The sequence below is a fragment of the Rhinopithecus roxellana genome, chromosome 13 (assembly GCF_007565055.1).
Source record: "Rhinopithecus roxellana isolate Shanxi Qingling chromosome 13, ASM756505v1, whole genome shotgun sequence".
NCBI classification, from domain to species: domain Eukaryota; kingdom Metazoa; phylum Chordata; class Mammalia; order Primates; family Cercopithecidae; genus Rhinopithecus; species Rhinopithecus roxellana.
Genome location: NC_044561.1, coordinates 35,293,257 through 35,304,429, shown reverse-complemented (window position 1 = coordinate 35,304,429; position 11,173 = coordinate 35,293,257).

Here is an 11,173-nt window from a genome sequence, read left to right as displayed (position 1 = left end):
GCCACCACGCCCGGCTAATTTTGTATTTTTAGTAGAGACAAGGTTTCTCCATGTTGGTCAGGCTGGTCTCGAACTCCTGATTTCAGGTGATCTGCCCACCTCGACCTCCCAAAGTGCTGGGGTTACAGGCGTGAGCCAACGTGCCTGGCCGAGGCTGGGTGTTATTTATGTCCCCCTCTGTGTCTCCGCAGACAGAGCTCAGTGGAGAGATGGCCGCGGCCCAGTTGCACACAGCCGGCGCTCAAGTGCGAGGCCAAGGCAGGAAGCCACCGGCCCAGCCGCCTGCTGCCCAGGACCGAGGAGGCTCCTGGTCCAGGCTGGATTGCCTCACCCTTGGGAAAGCAACAGAGGACAGGAGGTAGCTGCCACCTGAGGTCATGGCCACCCACATCCCACCACATGGCATTTGCTCTCCCTTCTTCCCCAGGTTAGGACATCATCGGGCGCTTCCATGTCGTCCCAGGAGGCTCCCCTACAGCAGGGGCATGGCCACGGGGAAGCTGCTGAGCAAAGTTAATTCCGGGGTTCCACACCAGGCCTCTTGGGAATGGGGCCTGGGCCTCTGCATTTGAAATGTGCTCTACCTTCTACTCTACCTTCTAAGCTTTGAGATGATTTGAGAGCAGGGAGGGTTTTAGGGAAGAGAGCTAGCTGACAGCAGGTGATGGCAGGTGCAGGTGGGGACTGCGGCAGCCTTGATTTGATGGGGCAGGATGGAAAGACAGGGCAGATGAGGATGAACTGGGAGCCTTGGTCAGAGAATGTCCTGATCATGACCTCGGAGCACCACGCCCACCCGTACAGGTATCCTTTACTGCCTGCTAAGGGATGTATTGGACCCTGTCCTCCAGCAACTGTGCAAAATGGGCCTTATTGTCCCCATTTTAAAGGCTCAGAGAGTGAGGCCGGGCTCAGTGGCTCACAACTGTAATCCCAGCACTCTGGGAGGTCGAGGCAGGCAGATTGCTTTGAGTCCAGGAGTTTGAGACCAGCCTGGCCAACATAGCAAAACCCCGCCTCTACTAAAAATACAAAAAATTAGCCGGGCATGGTGGCACATGCCTGTAGTCCCAGCTACTCGGGAGGCTGAGGCAGGAGAATCACCTGAACCCGGGTGGTGGAGGCTGCAGTGAGCCAAGATTGCACCACTGCACTCCAGCCTGGGCGACAAGAGTGAGACCCTGCCTCAAAATAATAATAATAAATAAAAATCAAGGCTCAGAGAGGGGATGTGACTTGGACAAAGTCCCTGGTGAGGAGGGTACAGAAAAATCAGGACTCAGTTTAATTCCTCCATCCAGGCCCTAGCTAAACACTAGGCATGAAAAGATGAATAAAATACACTTCCTGCCCTAAAAGAGTTGTTGATACAGGAAGAGGGGCAGGCAGCAAACATACCACAATCGCAATCACAATCATGATGGAGGTCTGATGGAGCAGTGAGGGCTCAGAGCTGAATTTTGAAGGATGAAGAGGAGTTACCCCAGAAGATTTGGGAGGGGCATCCCCAGCAGAGGGAACAGCTTGTTCTGCTGCTCAGAGGCCTGAAATAGCAATCGCTGTAGGGATCTGTGAGCTCTTTGGTGAGCTTAGAGTGTGTTGGTTTGGTGGGAGATGAGGCTTGATGTGCCCAGAGAGCCTTGGCTGGGCAAGGAGGCCAGACTTTGTCCACAGTGCAGAAAGAGTGTGAGCCCTGTGGAGGAGGGGTGAGGAGTAGGAGGGACCTGAAGGAGGCCAGAAGAGCAGAGGCACAGGGCTCCCTCCCGCCCCATCCCTGTATCTCCATGGCAACCCCTCTTCCCCCACCCTGACTCTACCTCAGCTGTGGACCTGCTTCTCTATCAGCAGCTAAGCTGGGGACTGTCGGAAGAGACCAGACCCCATTCTAGCTGGGCATGATGTGCTTGCTGTGTGGCTTGGAGCAAGCCACTTTGTCCCCTTGGGTCTTGGTTTTCTCTTCGGTAAAATAGGGGCAGCACTAATCCCTGTCCAGTCCCTCCACATGGTGAGTGAGGCACAGAGTCAATGGTCGGGTGGGAGGGGCTTGTTTGCTGCACAGCCCCTGTCAGCACCTTGCTAGGCATTGGCTCAATTGGTGCATCCCTCAACCCTCATCCGGTCAAGCCTTCTCCCCAGTGGTCCTCCTGACCATGCCCACCAGACTTCAGGAGATGCCGGCACTGCTGGCTGGAGTCCTGAAGCTGCCAATTCTCTGAAAGCGGAGGCTCAGGCAAGTCACAGCCTCTCTGGGCCTCAGTTTTCACAGATGCAATATGGAATGCTCCCAAGTGTCTAGTGGGGAGAGGGCCCTGGCAGCCCCTCTGCTCCAGGACAACACAGGCCTGGTCTCTCTAAACACAAAGGGGGCCAGGCACCGTGGCTCACGCCTGTAATCCCAGCATTTTGGGAGGCCGAGACTTGCAGATCAGTTGAGGCCAGGAGTTTGAGATCAGCCTGGCCAACACAGCAAAACCCCATTTCTACTAAAAATACAAAAATTTAGCCAGGCATGGTGGCGCGCACCTGTAATCCCAGCTACTCAGAGGCTGAGGCAAGAGAATGGCTTGAACCCAGGAAGCAGAGGTTGCAGTGAGCCTGGACAACAGGGCAAGACTCTCTCTCACACACACACACACAATCCCAGAAACCGAACAGGTGGATCAGGACCCTCTCTGCCCTACCCCCTGTTGTGTCCCCTCTGCCACTCCCAGCCCCTGCCAGGGACATCCTGTGCTCCAGTGATGTCACCAGGCCTACAGGATTTATTTTTAAACTCCCAGGCATTGGCCAGCTCCCTACCCCTCACCCATCCTACCCCATCTCACCCTACCTGCCCTGCTTCCCACATCCCAGCTGAGCCCCAGGCTGGTCCTTGAAAGCCTCTCCACACACACTCTGTTGCCCAGCCTGCAGCCCTCAGGCTTCTGAGAGGTTGTGGGGAGCCAGGTCACTGGCCAAGTGATCTTGGCCATTGGATTTGGATCTGCAGAAGTAAACAGATGGGCCCCTGGAGGTGGACCCCAGCTGCCTTGTGTCCCCAAGGGGGAGTCTGAAGCCCAGATGACAGGAGGGCGAGAATCACCAGATGAGCTGTACGAACACTTGGAGCCCCTGTCTGGGCCTTGGAATTGTCACCAAAGTTTGCTTTGGATTCATTTTTTAAAAGCAGCTTTTTGTCTGGAAGCTTCAACTCTTTCTTGATGATATGCAATACAGACAACTGCAGAGATAGACTGGGTGCTGGGGTAGCTCCCAGCAGTACCCTGGCCCTCACCCACACCCTGGGCAGGGTGTGTGTCCATCACAGATGTTACACACCCTCTAGAGTGACTTTAGACTAATGATCTGTCCCCATCTTCAGCTTAGAAATTTATGCTGATGAGGCCGGGCGCGGTGGCTCAAGCCTGTAATCCCAGCACTTTGGGAGGCCGAGACGGGCGGATCACGAGGTCAGGAGATGGAGACCATCCTGGCTAACATGGTGAAACCCCTGTCTCTACTAAAAACTACAAAAAAAAACTAGCCGGACGACGTGGCGGCGCCTGTAGTCCCAGCTACCCGGGAGGCTGAGGCAGGAGAATGGCGTGAACCCGGGAGGCGGAGCTTGCAGTGAGCTGAGATCCGGCCACAGCACTCCAGCCTGGGTGACAGAGCGAGACTCCGTCTCAAAAAAAAAAAGAAATGTATGCTGATGAAACACCCATTGTATGTGTTTCATATGTTGGCCTTCTGGATAAGATTATGGGTGAAAATGATACTCTACTTCAAAACACCATTTGAAACTGGCAGCCTTGACTCTTCTATCCTCATAGCTGCCCTGGGAAGCTGGGCAAGGATCAGAGGACCAGAATCCTCTTTTCTTTTCTTTTTTTTTTTTTTTTTTTTTTTTTTTTTTTTTTTTTTTTTGAGACGGAGTTGTGCTTTTGTTGCCCAAGCTGGAGTGCAGTGGTACCATCTCGGCTCACTGCAACCTCCACCTCCCAGTTCAAGTGATTCTCCTGCCTCAGCCTCCCAAGTAACTTGGATTAGCCACCATGCCTGGCTAATTTTTGTATTTTTAGTAGAGATGGGGTTTCACCATGTTGGCCAGGCTGGTCTCGAATTCCTGACCTCAGGTGATCTGCCTGACTCGGCTTCCAAAAGTGCTGGGATTACAGGCGTGAGCCACCACTTCCAGCCCTGAATCCTCTTTTTTTTTTTTTTTCAGACTGTGTCTGACTCTGTTGCCCAGGCTGGAATGCAGTGTCACAATCTCAGCTCACTGCAAGCTCCGCTTCCTGAGTTCACGCCATTGTCCTGCCTCAGCCTCCTGAGTAGCTGGGACTACAGGCTCCCACCACCACACCCCGCTTATTTTTTGTATTTTTAGTAGAGACGGGGTTTCACCATGTAGCCAGGATGGTCTCGATCTCCTGACCTCGTGATCCGCCCACCTTGGTCTCTCAAAGTGCTGGGATTACAGGCATGAGCCACGGTGCCTGACCCTGCACTGTGCTTCGGATTGGGCGATAGAGTGAGACTCCGTCTCAAAAACAAAACAAAACAAAAGAAAAAAATGGGAAACTGAAGCTCAAAGGGGAGGAGTGACCCAGGCAGTGGCAGTGGCTAGAATCCAGGGTGTGTCTATCCTCCAGCCCCACGAGAGGTGAGATTAACTTACGTTGCCCAGCCCAGCCCAGCCAGCCAGGTTGGCAGTCCTCTTTTATTTTATTTTATTTTTTTTTGAGACGGAGTCTCGTTCTGTTGCCCAGGTCGGAATGCAGTGACACAATCTCAGCTCAGCCCACTGCAACATCCACCTCCCAAGTCCAAGCAATTCTCGTGCCTCAGCCTCCTGAGTAGCTGGGACTACAGGTGCCCGCCACCATACCTGGCTAATTTTTTGTGTTTTAGCAGAGAAGAGATTTCACTATGTTGTCCAGTGTGGTCTCGAACTCCTGAGCTCAGGCGATAATTCGCATGCCTCAGCCTCCCAAAGTGCTAGGATTATGAGCGTGAGCCACCATGCCCGGCTAGAATTTCCATTTCTTGATAGTTCAGTTCAGTGCAACACAGAGAACAAAAGCACAGACTCTGGACCCAGATAGATCTCAGTTTCAGTCTGCCTGTAACATTTCTTAGCTGTGTCATCTTGGGCTACTCACTCTACCTCTCTGTGCCCCAGTTTTCTCACCTGTAAAATGGGATTTGTGATAAGATGTAACTCACAAAGAGTTGTGGGAAAGACGGAAAAAAATGCTTGAAAAGCACTTAGCAGACTGGGCGCGGTGGCTCATGCCTGTAATCCCTGTGCTTTGGGAGGCTGAGGCAGGTGGATCACAAGGCCAGGAGTTCAAGACCAGCCTGGCCAATGTGGTGAAACCCTGTCTCTATTAAAAATTAAAAAAAAAAAGTCTGCTACCACCACCACCACTACCACTACTCTTATCTCCCCAGGGAACATAGTGACCCTTGAGTCAAAAGAACAAGAGCCAGGTTTGTTACTCAAGGGCAGGAGCCAAGAAATAAAGTGCCTAGGCCCACTTACTATGCCCACACTCCAGCTGTGTCAGCACAAAGTTCACCAGAGCTGGGTTCAAATCCTGCTTACTGGGTGGTCTCAACCAAGTCACTTAATTGCTCTGAACCTCAGTTTTCTTATCTGTAAAATGGGTGTAAAGATACTGTAAAGGGCTGTTGTGAGGATGAAATGAATGTGTACAGAAAGCATCTGCTGTCCTGGCACGGTAGCTCATGCCTGTAATCCCAGCACTTTGGGAGGCTGAGGTGGGCAGATCACTTGAGGTCAGGAGTTCGAGACCAGCCTGGCCGACATGGTGAAACCCCATCTCCACTAAAAATACAAAAAGTAGCTGGGTGTGGTGGTGTGCACCTGTAATCCCAGGTACTTGAGAGGCTAAGGCAGGAGAATCACTTGAACCCAGGAGGCGGAGGTTGCAGGGAACCAAGATCACACCACTGCACTCCAGCCTGGGTGACAGAATGAAACACTCTCAAAAAATAAATTAATGAATTAATTAATCACATATCTCTAGCAGGAAAAGAACCAGGCTGACTCTGTATGGGAAGAGGGGAGGCTGGAGATTGGGCCCCTCCAGCTTAATCCCTGGACCCCCTTCCGCTAAGGAAGTCCACAGCCTCCTTGACTACTCTGGCAGGAGTGAGAACAATGCTGTACGCTTCAGGGAAGCAGGGATCTAAATCCAAATGTATGTAAATCTCATGCAAACAGGAAGCACTGGGTCCTTCCAGGGGAGAGATGGAGAGAGAAAATCCAGTTACCATGGACTGGGGATGGGGGTTAGGGGGCTGGAACAGAAGCAGGGTGCCCCAGAGCCTTCACAGGGCACTGCCTCAGATGCCAACTGAGAAGCTGCCCCAGGCCCTGTGGGCCCCTCCTGGCATGAATATGAAACCTCCTGGTGCCCTGGGATTCCCCGTTCCTCCTCGGTCAAGTTGAGAGGGTCCCTGTTGAGGATACACACAGACCCATTTGTGCACACATACTCTAACCCTGCCAGACACAGTTGGACACACACACATATACCCAGGAACAGACACAGATACACATAGACACAGTTGTACACACAGTCAGACACAGGCACTCGGGCAACTCAGGCTCTGGGCCTCAGGGCAGGGGAGGCCCCAGAGATCTTGCCTCACTTGAAAAGGCAGTGCTGAGGCCCCAGGGGCCCCTGGTTTCCTGTCCACCCGCCTTTTCCCCAACCCACACACACGGTACCTGGACACCACCCCTAGTCGAGGAGGCCCCTGAAAAAGCTCCTTCCTTGGCCTCATCCTGATACTGCAGGCCTGCTCCGTGCACCCCGTGGGGTTCCAGTTCTTGCCCACATTTATTCTTTGTTTTTATTTACTTTTTAAAAACATTTAACATTTATTTATTTATTTACTGAGACAGAGTCTCACTCTGTCCCCTAGTATGGAGTGTAGTGGTACAATCTCAGCTCACTGTGAGCTCCGCCTCCCGGGTTCACGCCAATCTCCTGCCTCAGCCTCCAGAGTAGCTGGGACTACAGGCGCTATTATTTATTTATTTTTTTTTTTTTTTTTTATTTTTAGTAGAGACGGGGTTTCACCGTGTTCGCCAGGATGGTCTCGATCTCCTGACCTCGTGATCTGCCTGCCTCGGCCTCCCAAAGTCCTGGGATTACAGGTGTGAGCCACCATGCTTGGCCCACTTTTTTAATTTTTATTTTTGAGCCAGAGTCTTGCTCTGTTGCCTAGGCTGGAGTGCAGTGGTACAATTTCAGCTCACTGCAGCCTCTGCCTCCCAGGCTCAGGTGATTCTCCTGCCTCAGCCTCCGGAGTAGCTGGGACTACAGGTGCTTGCCACCACACATGGCTAATTTTTTTTTTATTGTTTTGTTTTGTTTTGTTTTGTTTTTGAGATGGAGTCTAACTGTGTCGCCCAGGCTGGAGTGCAGTGGCATGATCTTGGCTCACTGAAATCTCTGCCTCCCAGGTTTAAGCAATTCTCTGCCTCCCAAGTAGATGGAATTACAGGTGTGCGCCACCATGCCTGCCTAATTTTTGCATTTTTAGTAGAGATGGGGTTTCACCATCTTGACCAGGCTAGTCTTGAACTCCTAACCTCGTGATCCACCTGCCTCAGCCTCCCAAAGTGCTGGGATTACAGGCATGAACCACTATGCCTGGCCCTAATTTTTTTGCATTTTTAGTAGAGATGGGGTTTCACCATATTGGCCAGGATGGTCTCAAATTCCTGAGCTCAAGTGATCCGCTCACCTTGGCCTCCGAAAGTGCCACTGTGCCCAGTCTACTCTCTTTTTGACAGATGGGGAAACTGAGGCTCAGAGCCAGGCTTGTCAAAGGCATATGGAGGACTGGGGGTGGTGGGATACAAATTCAGACAGCAGATAGACTCCAAGTCCGGCGCCTCTGCAGAACCCCTCATCCCAGATTACTGGCTCTGGCCGAGCTACTGTCCCCACCCCACTCCCTGGACATCCCCTCCCTCCCCAGAAAGAGCCTAGAAGCACAGGCTCTGGGTAGCAGCCAGCCCTCCCTTCCTCCCAGGCTTCTGTGCACGCCCTTGGACCACGTACACCAGTGGCCATTGGAGGGCAGGAGGGGCGGCGGCCGAGTCAGCTGGTGCCCACAGCACTGCCTGGCACGGAGGGCCCTGGAGGCTTTGCTGAGAGGACAGATCTGGAGGCTGGACCCGAGGTCACCGCCCAGGGCGTGTCTGCAGCGCCACCTGGTGGTGATACAGCACCCCTGCCACACCCGACTCGTGTTGTCATCCTCTCCACAGCCGGGTCAGCAGGTATATTTGGGGAGTAGCCACTGTGTGCTGCGCATGGGCAGGCCAGGCACTGAGAACACAGCGAGGCTGAGGAGATGTGGGGGCATGCACTCCAGGCAGAAGGAACAGCAAGTGCAATGGCTCTGAGACAGGAAGGAGTTGGGGAGACCCAGGAGGAGCAAATGGGTTAAAGAACTAGACTTGAGTGCCAAGGGTAGAGAGGAAGAAAGGCAAGGCTCGGTGGCTCACCTCTGTAATCTCAGCACTTTGGGAGGCCAAAGTAAGAGGATCACTTGCGGCCAAGAGTTTGAGGCCAGCCTGGGCAATATAGTAAGACCCTGTCTCTACAGGAAATAATTTTTTTTTTTTAGTTTCGCTCTTGTCACCCAGGCTGGAGTGCAATGGCGTGATCTCGGCTCATTGCAACTTCTGCCTCCTGGGATCCAGCGATTCTTCAGTCTCAGCCTCCCGAGTAGCTGGGATTACAGGTGCCCGCCACCACGCCCAGCTAATTTTTGTATTTTTGTAGGGACAGGGTTTCACCATGTTGGCAAGGCTGGTCTCGAACTCCTGACCTCAGATGATCTGCCTGCCTTAGCCTCCCAAAGTGCTGGGATTACAGGCATGAGCCACTGCGCCCAGCCCCATTTTGTGCTGGTGTGACAGAATACTTGAGACTGGATAATTTGTAAGAAAAGAGATTTATTTCTTATAACTCAGGAAGCTGGGAAGCCCAAGATCGAGGGCTGCATCTAGTGAGGGCCCTCTTGCTGTGTCATAACGTGGCAGAAGGCATCCCATGGTGAGAGGGAGCAAGAGCTTGAATTTGCAGCTTCAAGTTTTTTTTTTTTTTTGAGACGGAGTCTTGCTCTGTGCCCCAGGCTGGAGTGCAGTGGCACGATCTCGGCTCACTGCAAGCTCTGCCCCCCCGGGTTCACGCCATTCTCCTGCCTCAGCCTCCCGAGTAGCTGGGACCACAGGCGCCCGCCACCACGCCCGGCTAATTTTCTTGTATTTTTAGTAGAGACGGGGTTTCACCATGTTAGCCAGGATGGTCTCGATCTCCTGACCTCGTGATCCGCCCGCCTCGGCCTCCCAAAGTGCTGGGATTACAGGCTTGAGCCACGGCGCCCGGCCTCGAGCTCTTTTTTTTAAAGATGGAGTTTCAATCTTCTTGGCCAGGCTGAAGTACAATGGCCCGATCTTGGCTCACCACAACCTCTGCCTCAGCCTCCCAAGTAGCTCCCAAGCAATTCTCCTGCCTGCCTCAGTCTCCCAAGTAGCCGGGGTTACAGACGTGCGCCACCATGTCCAGCTCATTTTTATCTTTTTAGTAGAGACAGGCTTTCTCCATGTTGGTCAGGCTGGTCTTGAACTCCCAACCTCAAGTGATCCCCCCCGCCCCCCCGCCTTAGCCTCCCAAAGTGCTGGGATTACAGGCATGAGCCACTGCACCTGGCCACCTCAAGCTCTTTTATATCCATTCGTGAGGGTGGAGGCCTTATGACCTAAACACCTTCCATTAAGCCCCACCTCCCAACACTATTGCATTGGGGATTAAGTTTCCAACACATACATTCTGGGGAGACATTCAAACCATAGCACCGTCCGGCGTGCTGTACGCTGGGAAGACGTAAGAACAGTGAGGAATGGTGCACCTGGCCTTGTGCCTTAAGAGGGAGGGCCAGCTGGAGGCAACAGACTGAGGCCCTTGTCCTGTCCCCTCTACCTCTGATCCTTGACCCTTGTGCCATCCCTTCTACCTCCCTGCAGTCTGGACTTCCTGGAGTCAGCCTGGAATCCAGACCTGAGTGGACGCCCACTGCTCTGTGTGGAGAAATCTGCATGACAGCTAGGCAGTGGCTTGCTGTGTGCCCCGATGACAGAGCCGCAGCTTAAAATAAAAGCCTCCTGCTCAGCCCTTACTTAATCCTGAGGGGACCGGTCATCAGGATGCATGGTTGGGAGGATTTGCTGAAGTGAGAGGCTGCTGAGAGCTCCTGGAGGGCTGGCTGGGGGGCTGGGGCACCCATCTTAAAGTCTGTTTCTGATTTTCTTTGCTGCTCACCCCTATCTCTGGCTGGCAGCTTGCCCGGATTAGCTGCTGACGTCAGGAGCTGCCAGCTGGGCCAGCCTGGCATAGCCACGGGGCAGGGTGTGAAGGGCTGTCTGGGAATAGGGTGCAGTCAAGGAAGGGGCATATGGCCAGCTTTGGAATTTGTCCTCGAGGGAGCTGGGGTGGGGGGAAGGAGAAGGGTCGAGATGTGCTGTCACACACGCACATGTGACCTGTGTAGCGCATCCTCACTGGACAGAGAGAGAAACAGCTCAGGGAAATGGATAAGCTGTCCAAGGCCACACAGCTGGTCTAACCCTGGCTGCACCCCACACCAGCTGGTAGACATCCCCCGATAGGCAGCAGCTGCTGGGACTGGAGGTGATGGTCTCTGTGTAGGTCCGTACCTTCCTATCGCCATGATGGCAGCTGCCGAGTGGTGAGTGTTCGCCCTGCTCCAGGTATCTTCGTGGGACAACTGTCTTATGAAGCTGGTGTTCCATTCTTTTTTTGTTTTGAGATGGAGTTTTGCTCTTGTTGCCCAGGCTGGAGTGCAATGGCACGATCTTGGCTCACCTCAACCTCTGCCTCCTGAGTTCAAGTAATTCTCCTGCCTCTGCCTCCTGAGTAGCTGGGATTACAAGCATGTGTCACCATGCCTGGCTAATTTTGTATTTTTAGGAGAGACAGAGTTTCTCCATGTTGGTCAGGCTGGTCTCGAACTCCTGACCTTGTGATCCACCTGCCTCGGCCTCCTAAAGTGCTGGGATTGCAGGTGTGAGCCACTGCCTGGCCACTGGTGTTCCATTCTACACGTGAGAAACTGGAAG